The sequence below is a fragment of the Mixophyes fleayi genome, chromosome 9, assembly GCF_038048845.1.
Source record: "Mixophyes fleayi isolate aMixFle1 chromosome 9, aMixFle1.hap1, whole genome shotgun sequence".
Taxonomy (NCBI): Eukaryota; Metazoa; Chordata; class Amphibia; order Anura; family Limnodynastidae; genus Mixophyes; species Mixophyes fleayi.
This window is the reverse complement of record NC_134410.1, coordinates 102370014-102390324: the sequence shown is the minus strand read 5'-3', so window position 1 is coordinate 102390324 and position 20311 is coordinate 102370014.

The window sequence follows — 20311 nt, the reverse complement described above, 5'->3', positions numbered from 1 at the left end:
AGGCACAGTCACCATGAGGAAAAAGTAGGAAAAGAGGCACAGACACCATGAGGAAAAAGTAGGAAAAGAGGCATAGACACCATGAGGAAAAAGTAGGGAAGAGAGGCACAGTATGAAGAAAAAGGGAGGGGAGGAGAAAGTCACGGAGTGATGGAGAGGGGGTGTAGGATGGCACAGTGTGATAATGGGGAGCCAGGTGAAGGGGGAAAAGCAGCATGGAGGGCGCAGTGTGATCATAAGGGGACAAAACATGGTGATGAAGAGGCACAGTAATGTGTGTGTGATGGTACAGGGGGCTTGTGGCAATGTAGTGTGAGGTAGGTGGTGGCTAATTAATGGGTGCAAGTTTGTTTGTGGGGTAATGGTTGGGCAATTTTATAGTGCAGACTATTATTTTAAGATGGGGTGGTTTGGGGGCTACTGAATGTGGGGGAGAATGAGGTCACTCTATAAAATGTGACTATGAATTATTTAATGTCAGTGATAAGTATATTTCTGAAATGTAAATACTATTAATTTATTGCTGGGGCTATTTGTAGGGAGTGAAATAGGTTTATTTATTAAATATGAATACTGTTATTTTAATGTTGGGGTTGGAGGAAGGCCTAATTATTAATCGTGGGTGCTATTGATTTAACGCCGGGGCTGGCTGTCATTTTCTAAATGTACCCATTTTTTTTTCCAAATAGGGCCCCCAGCATTCCAGAATCCAGAAAAGCTGCAACTAAAGACACCTGCAATAAAAATCTGCTATCAGTTCAACGTTTTTTAAATTTTTATTTTACTTCTTTTTTTTCATAAATACAATAGGGATGGGGCATTGGCAACTGGGTGAGGGGGGCTGGAACGCGGGTGAGGCAGGCTGAAAAGTGGTTGAGGTGGGCTGGAAACCCGGTGAGGTGGGCTGGAAACTGGGTGAGGGGGGCTGCCAATATGGCTGTTTTCTTGAGCTGTAAAAAAAAGGGGGAAATAATTAGATTAGCACGTTTAGGTCATATTGACAACATATATTACTTCTTTGGGTGTACTTTGTACACACATTTGCCGGGCTCAGCAGTGGTCTGAAGTGTTACTTAACTTCAAACTCTCTGCATAGTGTCACGGGCACTAGGAGTCTTTACCCAGGGATCACCAGATGGTAGGCTTACCAGAGCAATGTAGATGGTAATAGGGTACTCTGGTAGCTGGGTGATCACGGAACATGAAATGATGGCCGATGAGATGCTCAGGAAAGTCTATGACTAGCAACACTGGTAATAATGAGATAATAATACACAAGGAACTGTATGGACAAGGACACGTGAAGGTAGTCAGTGGTCTGCGATAGCAAGTTGTACCACTGCTATAGTAAGGAGGAATGTCCAACAGAAACAAGGAGGTGATGAGAGTCAGCGGTCTGCGGGTAGCAAGTTGCACCGCTGTCTGAGTGAAGGAATGGAATCCAAGTGGAGGTATCCAGGTAGTCAGTGGTCTGCGGTAGCAAGTTGTACCACTGCTATGTGAGAGGATGATGGAACAGGTGATACCGGAAACAGGGATCAGTGGTCTGACATCAGCAAGTTGTACCACTGAATATATATGTGAGGAGGTGCACAGGGGAAGACTGCAACACAGGATATACACAGGCACCTTATACACGATCCACAGTAATATGCACAATATAGATATATATATGGATATAAATGACTGAGCAGGTCTGCAATCTAGAAAGTCTCTTGAAGTAGTCCAGCACAATGATAACACAGTCAATAATGGCAATAGACTCAGCGGATAGCAGACTCCAGAGAGAACCAAACACAGTCCAGCAAGATATGCAATACACAGCACAGTCAATGAGAAGTATGCATACCGTGGTTCAGCAGTAGCAGTCAGATGGGATTGCAGCGGTACCTGAGCGGCTGGAGGCCGACTGGATAGGAAGTCCCTGGATAGGTGAGGCAGCGGTCTAGCAGGTGCAGCGCACAGGTGAGTAGACCGACAGGGACACGAATCCACAGGAGTCAGCAACACGTGGAACTGGACTCATAGGGGACCCAGGAGAATGGAGATGATCCAGCAGAGGGTAGTAGATGAGATACAAATCCAATGCTGACAGGAGGGTAGAGACCAGTGGAACACGTGAAGGCGTGGAGAGTGGATCAGCAGGAGATGGACGATAGCGCTGACCACAGCGGCAGGACTCAGCGGCACACGGAGGTAACCAGTAGCAACCACAGGAACCAACAGCGAGGGGAAACAGGAGTGCAGCGCAGGGCAGGAGCTGTAGATCACGAAGTGTAGCAGATGGTAATGAAAGCGGCAGTCTCGAGGAAGTCACAGCAAAGATGAGATGAGACTGTAGTGCACGGAGGCAGCGGATAGTAGTCAGCTGGCAGTCACGATGATGAACACAGGCGAGTTGCAAGCAGGAGACTGTAGTGCACGGAGGCAGCGGATAGTAGTCAGCTGGCAGTCACGATGATGAACACAGGCGAGTTGCAAGCAGGAGACTGTAGTGCACGGAGGCAGCGGATAGTAGTCAGCTGGCAGTCACGATGATGAACACAGGCGAGTTGCAAGCAGGAGACTGTAGTGCACGGAGGCAGCGGATAGGAATCAGCAAACAGACTTGATGAGAAGCAGGTGAGTGAAGTAAAAGCTGGAGTGCACGGAGGCAGCGGATAGCAATGAGCAAACAGTCACATTGATATAAAATAACGTTGAAGTGGTTTAGAAGACTGTAGTGCACGGAGGCAGCGGATAGGAATCAGCAACAGTCCCAAAGATATACAATAGCGATGAAGTGGTATAGAAGACTGTAGTGCACGGAGGCAGCGGATAGGAATCAGCAAACAGTCATGATGATACAGTTGATGGTAGAAGTGGTATGGGAACCACAGTAGTAGAAGTGGTTTGGAAACCACAGGAATAGAAGTGGCTTGGAAACCACAGGAATAGAAGTGGCTTGGAAACCACAGGAATCAGCAGCGCTGAATACACGAGGAATACAGGAACACCTTCAGAGACTCATGAGGAATGAGACTCCAAGATCAGGCAACGTGGTGTTGACCACAGGTGCTTAATATAGGGAGGTTGCCTGATCTGCCAATTAAGTTAAAGGAACATACACTGAGGTATAGGAAAGGGCTGCGCATGCGCAGACCCTCAGGATGGAGGACGGCCACGGTTCCTAAATGTCCGGGAAGAGGCACTCACGGTCCGGTGAGTGACAGTACCCCCCCTTTTAAAGGTGGGCACAGAACGCCTGGAACCGGGCTTGTCCGGATTTTTGGAGTAAAACTTCTTCAAAAGGGCAGGAGCATTAAGATCTTCAGCTTTGATCCAAGAGCGCTCCTCAGGACCAAAGCCCTTCCAATGAACGAGGAAGTGGAGGACTCCTCGCGAAATTTTTGCATCTAGTACCTCGGTAATCTCAAAATCCTCCTCCTGATGAACTTGAACTGGCTGCGGAGCTGAGGGAGGAGTTGAAAAACGGTTGATAATAAGAGGTTTGAGCAAAGATACATGGAAGGCATTAGAAATCCGAAGACTCTTAGGAAGAAGGAGTTTCACACATACTGGATTGATAACTTGAATGATCCTATATGGACCAATAAAACGAGGGGCGAATTTCATGGATGGAACCTTCAAACGAATATTTTTTGTGGATAACCAGACACGATCTCCAATTTTTAGTGGTGAAATAGCCCGCCTCTTCTTATCAGCGAAAGATTTATATTTGACAGATGTCTTCTTTAAACAGGTTCTGACCTGAGACCAGATATTTTTAAAGGTCTGACAAACAGTTTCCACCGCAGGAACTTGGGTGGGCGGGAGGGCAGGAAATTCCGGAAAAGACGGATGGTGACCGTAGACCACAAAAAATGGAGTTTTGGATGATGACTCATGGTACATGTTGTTATGGGCGAACTCAGCCCAAGGGAGTAACTCTACCCAGTTGTCTTGATTGGCTGATGAAAATATCCTTATAAAAGTCTCAAGATCTTGATTGACACGTTCGGTTTGTCCATTGGATTGCGGATGGTAAGAAGATGAGAGTGCTAATCGTATGCCCAAGGTTTTACAAAGGGCTCGCCAGAATCTGGACACGAATTGTACTCCTCTATCAGACACAATCTCAGATGGACATCCATGGATACGGAAGATCTCTTTAATGAAATGTTCAGCCAGGATAGACGAGGAAGGCAAACCAGACAGAGGGATGAAATGAGCCATCTTCGAAAATCTGTCCACTACCACCCAAATTATGGTTCTTACTAGGTGGTAAGTCAGTAACGAAATCCATACTAATATGGGTCCATGGTTTGGACGGAATGGGTAGTGGTCGCAGCAACCCTGCTGGGGTTCTGCGGGAGGATTTGAATTGCGAACATAATTCACAGGAAGCAATGAACTCTTTGACGTCTCTCCTCATTGAAGGCCACCAGTAACTTCGAGAGAGGATCTCAAAAGTCTTGTGTTCACCGGCGTGTCCAGAAAAACGAGAGGCATGGAACCACGAAAGGATTTTCCTCCTTAGTATAGGAGGCACAAGGGTCTTCCCAAATGGTAGCGTTCTGGTGGATGAAGCAGCCAGTGAGATACATTTGGGGTCAAGAATGGTATGGTTGGAAACCTCTTCTATATCAGAGGACGTAACAAAGGCTCTAGATAAGGCATCAGCTTTTTTGTTCTTAGCAGCTGGTTTGAAGGTAATTATTAATTCAAAACGGGAAAAGAAAAGAGACCATCTTGCTTGACGAGGGTTCAAGCATTGGGCAGACTGGAGATATGACAAGTTCTTATGATCCGTGAAGATCGTCACCGGATGGCGAGCTCCCTCCAACAAGTATCTCCATTCCTCTAATGCGGCTTTGATAGCCAGTAATTCCTTGTCCCCGATGGTATAATTCTTCTCTGCGGGTAGGAGACCCCGAGAATAGAAGGCACAAGGGTGGAATTTTTGCTGTTCCGAGCGTTGGGAGAGAATAGCTCCTAAGCCCACATTAGAGGCATCTACTTCTAGGAAGAAGGGGAGTGTCACATCAGGCTGTCGAAGGATTGGAGCCGAAGAGAAGGACTCTTTTAATGTTTGAAAGGCTTGAATAGCCTCAGTTGACCATTGCTTAGGATTAGCCCCTTTTCGAGTCAGGGCCACAATAGGAGATGCAATGGAAGAAAAGTCTTGAATGAAGCGTCTATAGTAATTGGCAAAACCTAAAAAACGCTGGATCGCACGAAGAGTAGTTGGCTGGGGCCAATGTAGTACAGCATTTACTTTGTCAGGATCCATCTTCAGGCCAACTCCGGAAACTATATACCCCAAGAATGGAATCTGGGGTAATTCGAATGAACATTTTTCTAATTTACAGAACAATGAATTTTTCCGTAGCCTGGAGAGGACTTCTGCCACATGTTGGTGGTGAGAAGGCAGGTCCTGTGAAAAAATCAATATGTCGTCCAGGTAGACGACGACACATACATATACTAAGTCCCGAAAAATCTCATTGATGAAGCCCTGAAAAACAGCGGGGGCATTACATAGCCCGAAAGGCATTACCAGATATTCGTAATGCCCGTCTCTGGTGTTAAACGCTGTCTTCCATTCGTCACCGGAACGGATTCTGATTAAATTGTAGGCACCACGAAGATCCAACTTAGTAAAAATACGGGCTCCCTTGATGCGGTCAAATAGCTCAGTGATCAACGGAATGGGATACCGATTCTTGATAGTAATGGCGTTGAGTCCACGAAAATCTATACAAGGGCGTAATGATCCATCCTTCTTTTTGACAAAGAAGAACCCAGCTCCAGCGGGCGAGGTGGAAGGTCGAATGAACCCACGCTGGAGGTTCTCCCGTATATATTCAGATGTAGCTTGAGTTTCAGGTAACGAGAGTGGATAGACCCGGCCCCTGGGAGGAGTCTTGCCAGGAAGGAGGTCAATCGGACAATCCCAAGAACGATGAGGAGGAAGACGTTCAGACTGAGCTTTATCAAAAACATCGGTAAATAAAGCATATTGAGGAGGGAGTCCCGGTGAAATAGCTGAGATGGAAGCTTGCTGTACCTTGAGAGGAATGACTTGGGAAAGGCAATGATGGTGACATTCAGGCCCCCAAGACGTGACTTGAGGGGTGCGCCAGTCAATCTGGGGAGAGTGACACTGAAGCCATGGAAGGCCTAGGACAATCGGACTTGTCGTCACAGGAAGAATTAAAAACGATATCTCTTCATGATGCAGAGCACCAATCTGAAGGGTTACTGGAGACGTACTCTGGGTGATGAGACCGTTGATGAGACGTGATCCATCGATAGCCGTCACAGTAATGGGAGTTTTTAAGGTAATCACTGGTAGAGACCATTGATTTACTAACGATTTGGAAATAAAATTTCCTGCTGCTCCGGAATCAATCAATTGCTGTGACTCAAAGGTTTTGGTAGCAAAGTAAATAGTCACATCAAAAGCGCAGACTTTAGATTTCATAGACGATGGAGAGGACTCCAGGGACCCTAACTTCACCTCTCCAGAACTAGTTAGGGCCTGGCATTTCCCGATCTCTTAGGGCAGGAGCTGAGGACATGAGTGGAATCAGCACAATAGATACAGAGTCTATTCTTGACTCTTCGTTTCCTCTCCTCAGAAGATAACTTGGAACGTCCTATCTCCATGGGAATCACAGCGGGTGACACTGGACGAAATTGAGGGTTAGAGCGAAGAGGTGCTTTAGCAGAAGTCGTTTTCTCAGCCTCTCTTTCACGAAATCTCATATCAACACGATGGCATAGAGAGATCAAATCTTCAAGTGACGAAGGAAGCTCTTGAGTAGTCAGTGCATCTTTAATTTTATCGGAAAGCCCCTGCCAGAAGGCGGCAACTAGGGCTTCAGTGTTCCACTGAAGTTCAGAGGCTAAGATCCTAAATTGAATGACGTACTGGCCTACAGTATGAGATCCTTGTCGCAGACGGAGGATGCTGGAAGCAGCGGAGGTCACACGACCTGGTTTATCGAACACACTTCGAAATGTAGAAATAAATTTGGCACTATCTTGTAATATTGGATCGTTCCTCTCCCACAGGGGGGAGGCCCAAGCCAGGGCTTGTCCTGAAAACAAAGAGATAAGATAGGCCACTCTGGAACGATGGGTAGAAAAATTTTGAGGTTGGAGCTCAAAATGAACTGAACATTGGTTAAGGAAACCCCTACAAGTTTTGGGGTCTCCATCGTACTTTGACGGAGTAGGCAGGTGAAGCGTGGAAGCTGTAGACACCTGGGATGGCACTGGGGAAACGGAGGAAAGCACAGGAGCTTCAGTAGTAGCTGTCACAGTCTGTCCAGATGTTCCTTGGGAGGTTAATGACTGATAACACTGAAGTAACAGCTGTTGGCGGGCATCCTGTTGCTCCACACGGCTAACCAGATGTTGCAGCATCTCTTTGGCGGTAAGTTCCGCATCTGGGTCTGTCATGCCTGATCTTACTGTCACGGGCACTAGGAGTCTTTACCCAGGGATCACCAGATGGTAGGCTTACCAGAGCAATGTAGATGGTAATAGGGTACTCTGGTAGCTGGGTGATCACGGAACATGAAATGATGGCCGATGAGATGCTCAGGAAAGTCTATGACTAGCAACACTGGTAATAATGAGATAATAATACACAAGGAACTGTATGGACAAGGACACGTGAAGGTAGTCAGTGGTCTGCGATAGCAAGTTGTACCACTGCTATAGTAAGGAGGAATGTCCAACAGAAACAAGGAGGTGATGAGAGTCAGCGGTCTGCGGGTAGCAAGTTGCACCGCTGTCTGAGTGAAGGAATGGAATCCAAGTGGAGGTATCCAGGTAGTCAGTGGTCTGCGGTAGCAAGTTGTACCACTGCTATGTGAGAGGATGATGGAACAGGTGATACCGGAAACAGGGATCAGTGGTCTGACATCAGCAAGTTGTACCACTGAATATATATGTGAGGAGGTGCACAGGGGAAGACTGCAACACAGGATATACACAGGCACCTTATACACGATCCACAGTAATATGCACAATATAGATATATATATGGATATAAATGACTGAGCAGGTCTGCAATCTAGAAAGTCTCTTGAAGTAGTCCAGCACAATGATAACACAGTCAATAATGGCAATAGACTCAGCGGATAGCAGACTCCAGAGAGAACCAAACACAGTCCAGCAAGATATGCAATACACAGCACAGTCAATGAGAAGTATGCATACCGTGGTTCAGCAGTAGCAGTCAGATGGGATTGCAGCGGTACCTGAGCGGCTGGAGGCCGACTGGATAGGAAGTCCCTGGATAGGTGAGGCAGCGGTCTAGCAGGTGCAGCGCACAGGTGAGTAGACCGACAGGGACACGAATCCACAGGAGTCAGCAACACGTGGAACTGGACTCATAGGGGACCCAGGAGAATGGAGATGATCCAGCAGAGGGTAGTAGATGAGATACAAATCCAATGCTGACAGGAGGGTAGAGACCAGTGGAACACGTGAAGGCGTGGAGAGTGGATCAGCAGGAGATGGACGATAGCGCTGACCACAGCGGCAGGACTCAGCGGCACACGGAGGTAACCAGTAGCAACCACAGGAACCAACAGCGAGGGGAAACAGGAGTGCAGCGCAGGGCAGGAGCTGTAGATCACGAAGTGTAGCAGATGGTAATGAAAGCGGCAGTCTCGAGGAAGTCACAGCAAAGATGAGATGAGACTGTAGTGCACGGAGGCAGCGGATAGTAGTCAGCTGGCAGTCACGATGATGAACACAGGCGAGTTGCAAGCAGGAGACTGTAGTGCACGGAGGCAGCGGATAGTAGTCAGCTGGCAGTCACGATGATGAACACAGGCGAGTTGCAAGCAGGAGACTGTAGTGCACGGAGGCAGCGGATAGTAGTCAGCTGGCAGTCACAATGATGAACACAGGCGAGTTGCAAGCAGGAGACTGTAGTGCACGGAGGCAGCGGATAGGAATCAGCAAACAGACTTGATGAGAAGCAGGTGAGTGAAGTAAAAGCTGGAGTGCACGGAGGCAGCGGATAGCAATGAGCAAACAGTCACATTGATATAAAATAACGTTGAAGTGGTTTAGAAGACTGTAGTGCACGGAGGCAGCGGATAGGAATCAGCAACAGTCCCAAAGATATACAATAGCGATGAAGTGGTATAGAAGACTGTAGTGCACGGAGGCAGCGGATAGGAATCAGCAAACAGTCATGATGATACAGTTGATGGTAGAAGTGGTATGGGAACCACAGTAGTAGAAGTGGTTTGGAAACCACAGGAATAGAAGTGGCTTGGAAACCACAGGAATAGAAGTGGCTTGGAAACCACAGGAATCAGCAGCGCTGAATACACGAGGAATACAGGAACACCTTCAGAGACTCATGAGGAATGAGACTCCAAGATCAGGCAACGTGGTGTTGACCACAGGTGCTTAATATAGGGAGGTTGCCTGATCTGCCAATTAAGTTAAAGGAACATACACTGAGGTATAGGAAAGGGCTGCGCATGCGCAGACCCTCAGGATGGAGGACGGCCACGGTTCCTAAATGTCCGGGAAGAGGCACTCACGGTCCGGTGAGTGACACATAGGTTCATGTTATGCTAAACACAGTAGTAGCCACAGGACTTATACTTTCTAGAGGCACATGCAGATATATATTTGTGGGATGGCCACGGGGAGTTGATTGACAGCAAACACTTATTAGGCCCATCATGTCAGACATCTGTGGAATGGCAAATGTTTTCTAGGTCTAGGATAAATTATATGTGTGAAATCAAGGCTTTCTGATGACTATACTTCAATGCTGTCCCCCCAACCCCATAAAATATCCAATATTATTACATCAAGATACTTATATTCTTCAATAGTCTCTTCCTCCGGGCCCTCCTCCAAATCAATGGCCTCCTTCTCCTCCTCAGACTCTTGCTCCTACGTGGGCTCCATCCTTGTCCCACTTCTTCACAGCTGTAGGTGAAAGTAGCCGAGCACGATCAGAAGGGTCTGTTGGAATAAATATGACACCTTAGCTGATTTCTAAAGGTTATCTCACTTACACAGAGACACCCAGATCACTTTAGGTTACAGTGTTAAATATCCAATACCACACACAGACAATTGAGTGGCTAAATAAACACATCTCTACACCACTTATAGATGAACTTGACCAGGGTGGTTTATGTTAATCATATAGTGAATCGAAAACTTCACTATTACATAGCAAGCCTTGTACTGTCAAATGAAGACTATTACCAGCCATATTGTTTTATAATGTTTCAGATCTAACAGTGTTTATAAAATAAAATTAATTGCTATTAATAGAATCTCTGCCATCAAATCTGCTAGTAGCTCGGGCTGTCTCCTCTGCAGTTTGCTCCACCTCGGCTGGAGCTGTACCATAGTACACCTGCGTACAACTATAGCTGCAGGCGTCTGTGGACGGCCACGTACGTCCCTCAATTTATCTACGTTACTAGGTAGGTTGGTGCAGATTATCCATATCTGCGGTGAGTACCCGCGCTTGGCGCAGGTGAACGTGGCAGCCCTCATGTTTGCAAGTGAATGACTCTTCAATATTCTGCACACTGTTTGGTTCTCAGTGCACATATGTGCGTAGGCATGTCCCTTGCATGTCACTTGCGGATGTCTTCCTCACCTGTAAATTATTCTTGGTCTTCAACTGTATCTAGGCAATTAGGGGCGATTCATACACAGGCAATCACAGGAGAAAGCACCTGCATGCCATATAAGAGCTGGTGAGACAATCATTCAGCCCTTTCATTTTGTCAGTTCATCACATCTTATGAGGTGAAACATTTTGTGGACTAAATCAAAGTGTATTTTTTAAACCATTGGTGAATACAATGGCCTCTGTCAGACACTTACAGGGCATTTTAGCATTGCTACTAATGACTGTCTTTTTACTTCCCTTTAGACAAAAAAATGTCTGACCATGAACAGCCAGGCCTGAGTCAGGCTTCTGGCTCCTCCACTTTAGCCTTGAAGTGGAGGCAGCCCAATTTTACCTCACTGGAGGTGGAGGTTCTGGTGTAGCTGCTGGTGAAGAAGCTGCACTCCACTACTAGGCTGCTCTCCGCCCCAGCTAAACTGCGTGCTTGGGATGAGATAACATATGCAGGTCAATGTAGTGGCTCCAATTCGTCACACAGTGACTGTGGTCAAAAAACGGTAATGTACTCGTTGTGGTCAACTAATTGATATATTTGTTACGAGCCACCGCCATAGCGCCTCATCTGTTTACTCTTCAGACTACGTCCCGGTTGTTGCCCTGACAGCCGGGACATCACTTCCGCCCTCTCGTCCCGGCCGTAGCCGGGGCAGCATCCCAGACAGTCTGCTGCTCACTTGCCGCATCTCAAAAAGATCTGACAGCTGAGTGCATGTGCATGAATATTCAGCCTCCTGTGGCTGAACGTAAGAGCTGTTGCCCTGAGCTTCTTTTTCCACTATTTAAGGCAGGGAGGACTTAGCCTCCCTGCTGGTTATAGCGTTGTGCCTCACATTAGCTGACCAGCTCCTTTTCCTGTGGAAACTCTGCCCAATTAATGTCTGATTCTTGTTGTGACCCCTTGATTCTGGACCCTGCTTGAACTCTGATTAACCCTGACCTTTGGCTCAGTTTATTCGGTTTCTCCTTTACTACTACCAGCTCCGACCTTTGGCCTGTCCCTGATTTACCTGCCAGCTATGGACCCCTGACCCTTGGACTGTTGCTGATTTTTGTCCACTGTCTTTACGGTTACAACCCCCAATCTCTGCCACCTAAAGAACATTTCCAGAATACGCACATATCTGACACAAGACACCGCAAAAACATTAATTCATGCACTCATCATCTCCCGCATTGACTATTGCAATTCCCTCCTTACTGGTCTTCCCAAAGTCAGACTTGAACCCCTACAATCTATTTTGCACGCAGCGGCTAGACTGATTTTCCTTACAAACCGTTATTCCTCTACTGAGCCACTCTGTCAGTCTCTACATTGGCTGCCTGTATTTCAACGAATCCAATATAAAATTCTTCTACTAACATACAAGGCCATCAACAAAATTGCACCGACATACATTTCCTCACTGGTCTCGAAATATCTCCCTACTCGACACCTCCGTTCTGCACAAGATCTACGTCTCTCCTCCACTCTCATCACATCCTCCCATTCTCGGTTACAGGATTTTTTTAGGCTGCACCTACTTTGTGGAAATCCCTCCCACGCACAGTAAGACTTTCCTCTAGTCTTCAAACCTTCAAGCGTTCACTGAAAACTAGAGATGTGCACCGGCCACTTTTGGTGTCTCGTATTTTGTGTTTTGGATTCGGATTTACTTGAGGTTTTGGGTTCGGATTTGTTTTGCAAAACACCTGACGAAAGGTTTTGGTTCGGATTTAAGGTTTTGGATTCGGATTTATTTGGAAAAAAACATAAAAAGTGTTAAAATCAAGTTTTTTTGGTTTATTTTCACTCCTACGCTATTATTAACCTCAATAACATTCATTAGCAATCATTTCCACTAATTCCCAGTCTATTCTGAACACCTCATACCTCACAATATTGTTTTTAGTCCAAAACGTTTCACCGAGGTAGCTTTCTGGACTGCATAGTGCAGTGGTCCCGGTACACAATTTGGTACCGGAGCCACAATATATCACCCTCAACTGGTCTCAATTCCACCAAAAAAAGTATCTGGACTGCGTAGTGGAGTGGTCCCCACAATATAATAAAAAAAAACCTCAACTGGTCTGAATTCCACCAAAAAAGTATCTGGACTGCGTAGTGGAGTGGTCCCCACAATATAATAAAAAAACCCTCAACTGGTCTGAATTCCACCAAACAAGTATCTGGACTGCGTAGTGGAGTGGCCCCGGTACCCAATTTGATACCGGGGCCACAATATAATAAAAAAAAACCTCAACTGGTCTGAATTTTACCAAAAAAGTATCTGGACTGCGTAGTGGAGTGGTCCCCACAATATAATAAAAAAAAACCTCAACTGGTCTGAATTCCACCAAACAAGTATCTGTACTGCGTAGTGGAGTGGTCCCCACAATATAATAAAAAAAAACCTCAACTGGTCTGAATTCCAGGGAACAGATGGCGGACACCGGATGGACGTCTAAAACCAACATAGCAGTTAAGGGCGCAGTTCCTCTTTTTTGTGACTGCACAAACAATTAACGTAATAATAATAGAAATGATAGGTTTTTTTTGTTTTAAATATAGAAAGAAAGAAGGTAGTAATAGAAATGGCAGTTATTCGAATCCCCAGGAGAGTCTAAGTGGGGTGAGCCACAGAGATTATTTCCCTCAGTTTCTCTAACAGGTTGTCAGTGTTGTGCCTCTTCTTAAAACCTGTAATATATAACAACACACACTCGACAAAGCTTTTACAAATTATCTGCGGCACAGGAGAGTACCACTGGACTGTACTTTAATAGCAGTACCTATTATTTTTGGGTACAGCAACAGTGAATGATCATAGTTAGACTTTTAAATAGCAGTACAAGCTAGATTTTGTAAAATTTTGTAATATTTTTTCCAATTAATTTTGGAAAAAAAATTTTTTTTTTTTTTTTTTTTTAATTAATTTTTTATAATTTTTTTTATAAAAATATTTATTTTTTTTAACTTTTGGATAACTTGGAAATAACAATGCCCTTAGCAGAACAGACCACAGGACACAGGAAATACAGAAAGAAAGAAGGTAGCAATAGAAATGGCAGTTCCTCTTTTTTGGAACTGCACAAACAGTGATGAAAATGAAGGTGGAGCTGGTAGCATGTCAAGGTCCTCTTCAGATGACAATCTCCTGACCAGCAGGTCTTTGCACCGCTGTAGACTTGTGTCCACCGGAAACAGAGACACAACATACGCTTTAAACCAAGGATCGAGAACGGTGGGCAGAATGTATTCCTCTGACTTTAAAAGACTGACCACCCTCGGATCCTGGCAAAGCATACGAAGGGCTTCATCCACAAGAGCTACATGCTTGGTGGAATCGCAATGGTGTACCAGCTCCTCCCTCACTTTCTCCAGCTGCTTCTGCAAAAGCCTGATCAGGGGAATCGCCTGACTCAAGCTGGCAGTGTCGGAACTGACTTCTCGTGTGGCAAGTTCAAATGGCTGCAGAACCTTGCACAACACGGAAATCATTCTCCAGTGCGCTTGACTCAGGCGCATCCCCACTCCTTTTCCTATGTCGTAGGTGGCTGTGTAGGCTTGAATGGCCTTTTGATGCTCCTCCATCCTCTGCAGCATATAGAGGGTGGAGTTCTAGCATGTCACTACCTCTAGTTATTTTAGATTGCAAGGCTTGTAAATACTTTGAAGATAAAAAAGCAGGCTGCACAGACTGTGGAGCTAGAAAGTACCGCCCTACACTTGTAGTTGAATATAAAAAAAGCAGCCTGCATAGACTGTAGAACTAGATATTCAAATATACAAATAAATGGACAAAGGCAGTTTGGTATCTGTCTGCATCAGATCCCCTCTCCACTAGGAGTAAAATAGAAAACTATTCAGCCGTTATATAATCTAGAATATAAATAGAAATTGAAAAAGGCAATTTGGCATCTGTCTGCATCATAATCATCAACATCCTCCTCCTGGTGTACAACATTCACACCTTCATTAGCCAAATCTGTAACTGGACTGTGGGTGATCCTTCCAGCATAAGCAGAGGGCGTGCTGCAAATGCTGGATGGAGTCACCTCTTCACGTACAGTGATGGGAATGTCAGGCTTCACAACCACCAACACCCTTGGACTCGCCTTGGGGATTTGTGATGTCATCTGTTTAGAAGGCAGAGTTCTTTGCTGTTTTGTTGTTGTTGTTGCTGACAGCATAACTCTCTTAAATTTTTTGTAGGGGGGGGGAGGAGGAGGGCTTAGATCCTTGGGTGAAGCTAGACCACTAGTCATGAACACGGGCCAGGGCCTAAGCCGTTCCTTGCCAATACGTGTCGTAAATGGCATATTGCTAACTTTACGTTTCTCCTCAGATGATTTTAAGTTTCTCTTTTTGCTACTTTTTGAGAACTTGGGCTTTTTGGATTTTACATGTCCTGTACTAGGAGATTGGGCATCAGGCTTGTTGATGGCATTTCATCGTCTATGTCATGACTAGTGGCAGCAGCTTCAGCATTAGGAGGAAGTGGGTCTTGATCTTTTCCTACTGTATCCTCCAAATTTTTGTTTTCCATTATATGTAGCACAAGAGAGCGTACCCCTAAGCCACACACACTCGGCAAAGCCTTTAAAAATTATATGCGGCACAGGAGAGTACCACTGGACTTATACTGCTGAATCTGTGAACTTTGTAATAGCAGTACCACTGGACTTATACTGCTGAATCTGTGAACTTTGTAATATAGCAGTACCACTGGACTTATACTGCTGAATCAGTGAACTTTGTAATAGCAGTACCACTGGACTTATACTGCTGAATCTGTGAACTTTGTAATATAGCAGTACCACTGGACTTATACTGCTGAATCAGTGAACTTTGTAATATAGCAGTACCACTGGACTTATACTGCTGAATCAGTGAACTTTGTAATATATCAGTACCACTGGACTTATACTGCTGAATCAGTGAACTTTGTAATATAGCAGTACCATTGGACTTATACTGCTGAATCAGTGAACTTTGTAATAGCAGTACCACTGGACTTATACTGCTGAATCAGTGAACTTTGTAATAGCAGTACCACTGGACTTATACTGCTGAATCAGTGAACTTTGTAATATAGCAGTACCACTTGACTTATACTGCTGAATCAGTGAACTTTGTAATAGCAGTACCACTAGACTTATACTGCTGAATCAGTGAACTTTGTAATATAGCAGTACTACTGGACTTATACTGCTGAATCAGTGAACTTTGTAATATTATAGCAGTACCACTGGACTTATACTGCTGAATCAGTGAACTTTGTAATATATCAGTACCACTGGACTTATACTGCTGAATCAGTGAACATTGTAATATATCAGTACCACTGGACTTATACTGCTGAATCAGTGAACTTTGTAATAGCAGTACCACTGGACTTATACTGCTGAATCAGTGAACTTTGTAATATATCAGTACCACTGGACTTATACTGCTGAATCAGTGAACTTTGTAATATAGCAGTACCATTTGACTTATACTGCTGAATCAGTGAACTTTGTAATAGCAGTACCACTGGACTTATACTGCTGAATCAGTGAACTTTGTAATAGCAGTACCACTGGACTTATACTGCTGAATCAGTGAACTTTGTAATATAGCAGTACTACTGGACTTATACTGCTGAATCAGTGAACTTTGTAATATAGCAGTACCATTTGACTTATACTGCTGAATCAGTGAACTTTGTAATAGCAGTACCACTGGACTTATACTGCTGAATCAGTGAACTTTGTAATAGCAGTACCACTGGACTTATACTGCTGAATCAGTGAACTTTGTAATATAGCAGCACCACTTGACTTATACTGCTGAATCAGTGATCTTTGTAATAGCAGTACCACTGGACTTATACTGCTGAATCAGTGAACTTTGTAATATATCAGTACCACTGGACTTATACTGCTGAATCAGTGAACATTGTTATATAGCAGTACCACTGGACTTATACTGCTGAATCTGTGAACTTTGTAATATAGCAGTACCACTGGACTTATACTGCTGAATCAGTGAACTTTGTAATAGCAGTACCACTGGACTTATACTGCTGAATCTGTGAACTTTGTAATATAGCAGTACCACTGGACTTATACTGCTGAATCAGTGAACTTTGTAATATAGCAGTACCACTGGACTTATACTGCTGAATCAGTGAACTTTGTAGTATATCAGTACCACTGGACTTATACTGCTGAATCAGTGAACTTTGTAATATAGCAGTACCATTGGACTTATACTGCTGAATCAGTGAACTTTGTAATAGCAGTACCACTGGACTTATACTGCTGAATCAGTGAACTTTGTAATAGCAGTACCACTGGACTTATACTGCTGAATCAGTGAACTTTATAATATAGCAGTACCACTTGACTTATACTGCTGAATCAGTGAACTTTGTAATAGCAGTACCACTGGACTTATACTGCTGAATCAGTGAACTTTGTAATATAGCAGTACTACTGGACTTATACTGCTGAATCAGTGAACTTTGTAATATTATAGCAGTACCACTGGACTTATACTGCTGAATCAGTGAACTTTGTAATATATCAGTACCACTGGACTTATACTGCTGAATCAGTGAACTTTGTAATAGCAGTACCACTGGACTTATACTGCTGAATCAGTGAACTTTGTAATATAGCAGCACCACTTGACTTATACTGCTGAATCAGTGAACATTGTTATATAGCAGTACCACTGGACTTATACTGCTGAATCAGTGAACTTTGTAATATATCAGTACCACTGGACTTATACTGCTGAATCAGTGAACATTGTTATATAGCAGTACCACTGGACTTATACTGCTGAATCAGTGAACTTTGTAATATTATAGCAGTGCCACTGGACTTATACTGCTGAATCAGTGAACTTTGTAATATAGCAGTACCACTGGACTTATACTGCTGAATCAGTGAACTTTGTAATAGCAGTACCACTGGACTTATACTGCTGAATCTGTGAACTTTGTAATATAGCAGTACCACTGGACTTATACTGCTGAATCAGTGAACTTTGTAATATAGCAGTACCACTGGACTTATACTGCTGAATCAGTGAACTTTGTAATATATCAGTACCACTGGACTTATACTGCTGAATCAGTGAACTTTGTAATATAGCAGTACCATTGGACTTATACTGCTGAATCAGTGAACTTTGTAATAGCAGTACCACTGGACTTATACTGCTGAATCAGTGAACTTTGTAATAGCAGTACCACTGGACTTATACTGCTGAATCAGTGAACTTTGTAATATAGCAGTACCACTTGACTTATACTGCTGAATCAGTGAACTTTGTAATAGCAGTACCACTGGACTTATACTGCTGAATCAGTGAACTTTGTAATATAGCATTACTACTGGACTTATACTGCTGAATCAGTGAACTTTGTAATATTATAGCAGTACCACTGGACTTATACTGCTGAATCAGTGAACTTTGTAATATATCTGTACCACTGGACTTATACTGCTGAATCAGTGAACTTTGTAATAGCAGTACCACTGGACTTATACTGCTGAATCAGTGAACTTTGTAATATATCAGTACCACTGGACTTATACTGCTGAATCAGTGAACTTTGTAATATTTCAGTACAACTGGACTTATACTGCTGAATCAGTGAACTTTGTAATATATCAGTACCACTGGACTTATACTGCTGAATCAGTGAACTTTGTAATATAGCAGTACCATTTGACTTATACTGCTGAATCAGTGAACTTTGTAATAGCAGTACCACTGGACTTATACTGCTGAATCAGTGAACTTTGTAATAGCAGTACCACTGGACTTATACTGCTGAATCAGTGAACTTTGTAATATAGCAGCACCACTTGACTTATACTGCTGAATCAGTGATCTTTGTAATAGCAGTACCACTGGACTTATACTGCTGAATCAGTGAACTTTGTAATATATCAGTACCACTGGACTTATACTGCTGTATCAGTGAACATTGTTATATAGCAGTACCACTGGACTTATACTGCTGAATCAGTGAACATTGTAATAGCAGTACCACTGGACTTATACTGCTGAATCTGTGAACTTTGTAATATAGCAGTACCACTGGACTTATACTGCTGAATCAGTGAACTTTGTAATATAGCAGTACCACTGGACTTATACTGCTGAATCAGTGAACTTTGTAGTATATCAGTACCACTGGACTTATACTGCTGAATCAGTGAACTTTGTAATATAGCAGTAGCATTGGACTTATACTGCTGAATCAGTGAACTTTGTAATAGCAGTACCACTGGACTTATACTGCTGAATCAGTGAACTTTGTAATAGCAGTACCACTGGACTTATACTGCTGAATCAGTGAACTTTGTAATATAGCAGTACCACTTGACTTATACTGCTGAATCAGTGAACTTTGTAATAGCAGTACCACTGGACTTATACTGCTGAATCAGTGAACTTTGTAATATAGCAGTACTACTGGACTTATACTGCTGAATCAGTGAACTTTGTAATATTATAGCAGTACCACTGGACTTATACTGCTGAATCAGTGAACTTTGTAATATATCAGTACCACTGGACTTATACTGCTGAATCAGTGAACTTTGTAATATTTCAGTACAACTGGACTTATACTGCTGAATCAGTGAACTTTGTAATATATCAGTACCACTGGACTTATACTGCTGAATCAGTGAACTTTGTAATATAGCAGTACCATTTGACTTATACTGCTGAATCAGTGAACTTTGTAATAGCAGTACCACTGGACTTATACTGCTGAATCAGTGAACTTTGTAATAGCAGTACCACTGGACTTATACTGCTGAATCAGTGAACTTTGTAATATAGCAGCACCACTTGACTTATACTGCTGAATCAGTGATCTTTGTAATAGCAGTACCACTGGACTTATACTGCTGAATCAGTGAACTTTGTAATATATCAGTACCACTGGACTTATACTGCTGAATCAGTGAACATTGTTATATAGCAGTACCACTGGACTTATACTGCTGAATCTGTGAACTTTGTAATATAGCAGTACCACTGGACTTATACTGCTGAATCAGTGAACTTTGTAATAGCAGTACCACTGGACTTATACTGCTGAATCTGTGAACTTTGTAATATAGCAGTACCACTGGACTTATACTGCTGAATCAGTGAACTTTGTAATATAGCAGTACCACTGGACTTATACTGCTGAATCAGTGAACTTTGTAATATATCAGTACCACTGGACTTATACTGCTGAATCAGTGAACTTTGTAATATAGCAGTACCATTGGACTTATACTGCTGAATCAGTGAACTTTGTAATATAGCAGTACCATTGGACTTATACTGCTGAATCAGTGAACTTTGTAATAGCAGTACCACTGGACTTATACTGCTGAATCAGTGAACTTTGTAATAGCAGTACCACTGGACTTATACTGCTGAATCAGTGAACTTTGTAATATAGCAGTACCACTTGACTTATACTGCTGAATCAGTGAACTTTGTAATAGCAGTACCACTGGACTTATACTGCTGAATCAGTGAACTTTGTAATATAGCAGTACTACTGGACTTATACTGCTGAATCAGTGAACTTTGTAATATTATAGCAGTACCACTGGACTTATACTGCTGAATCAGTGAACTTT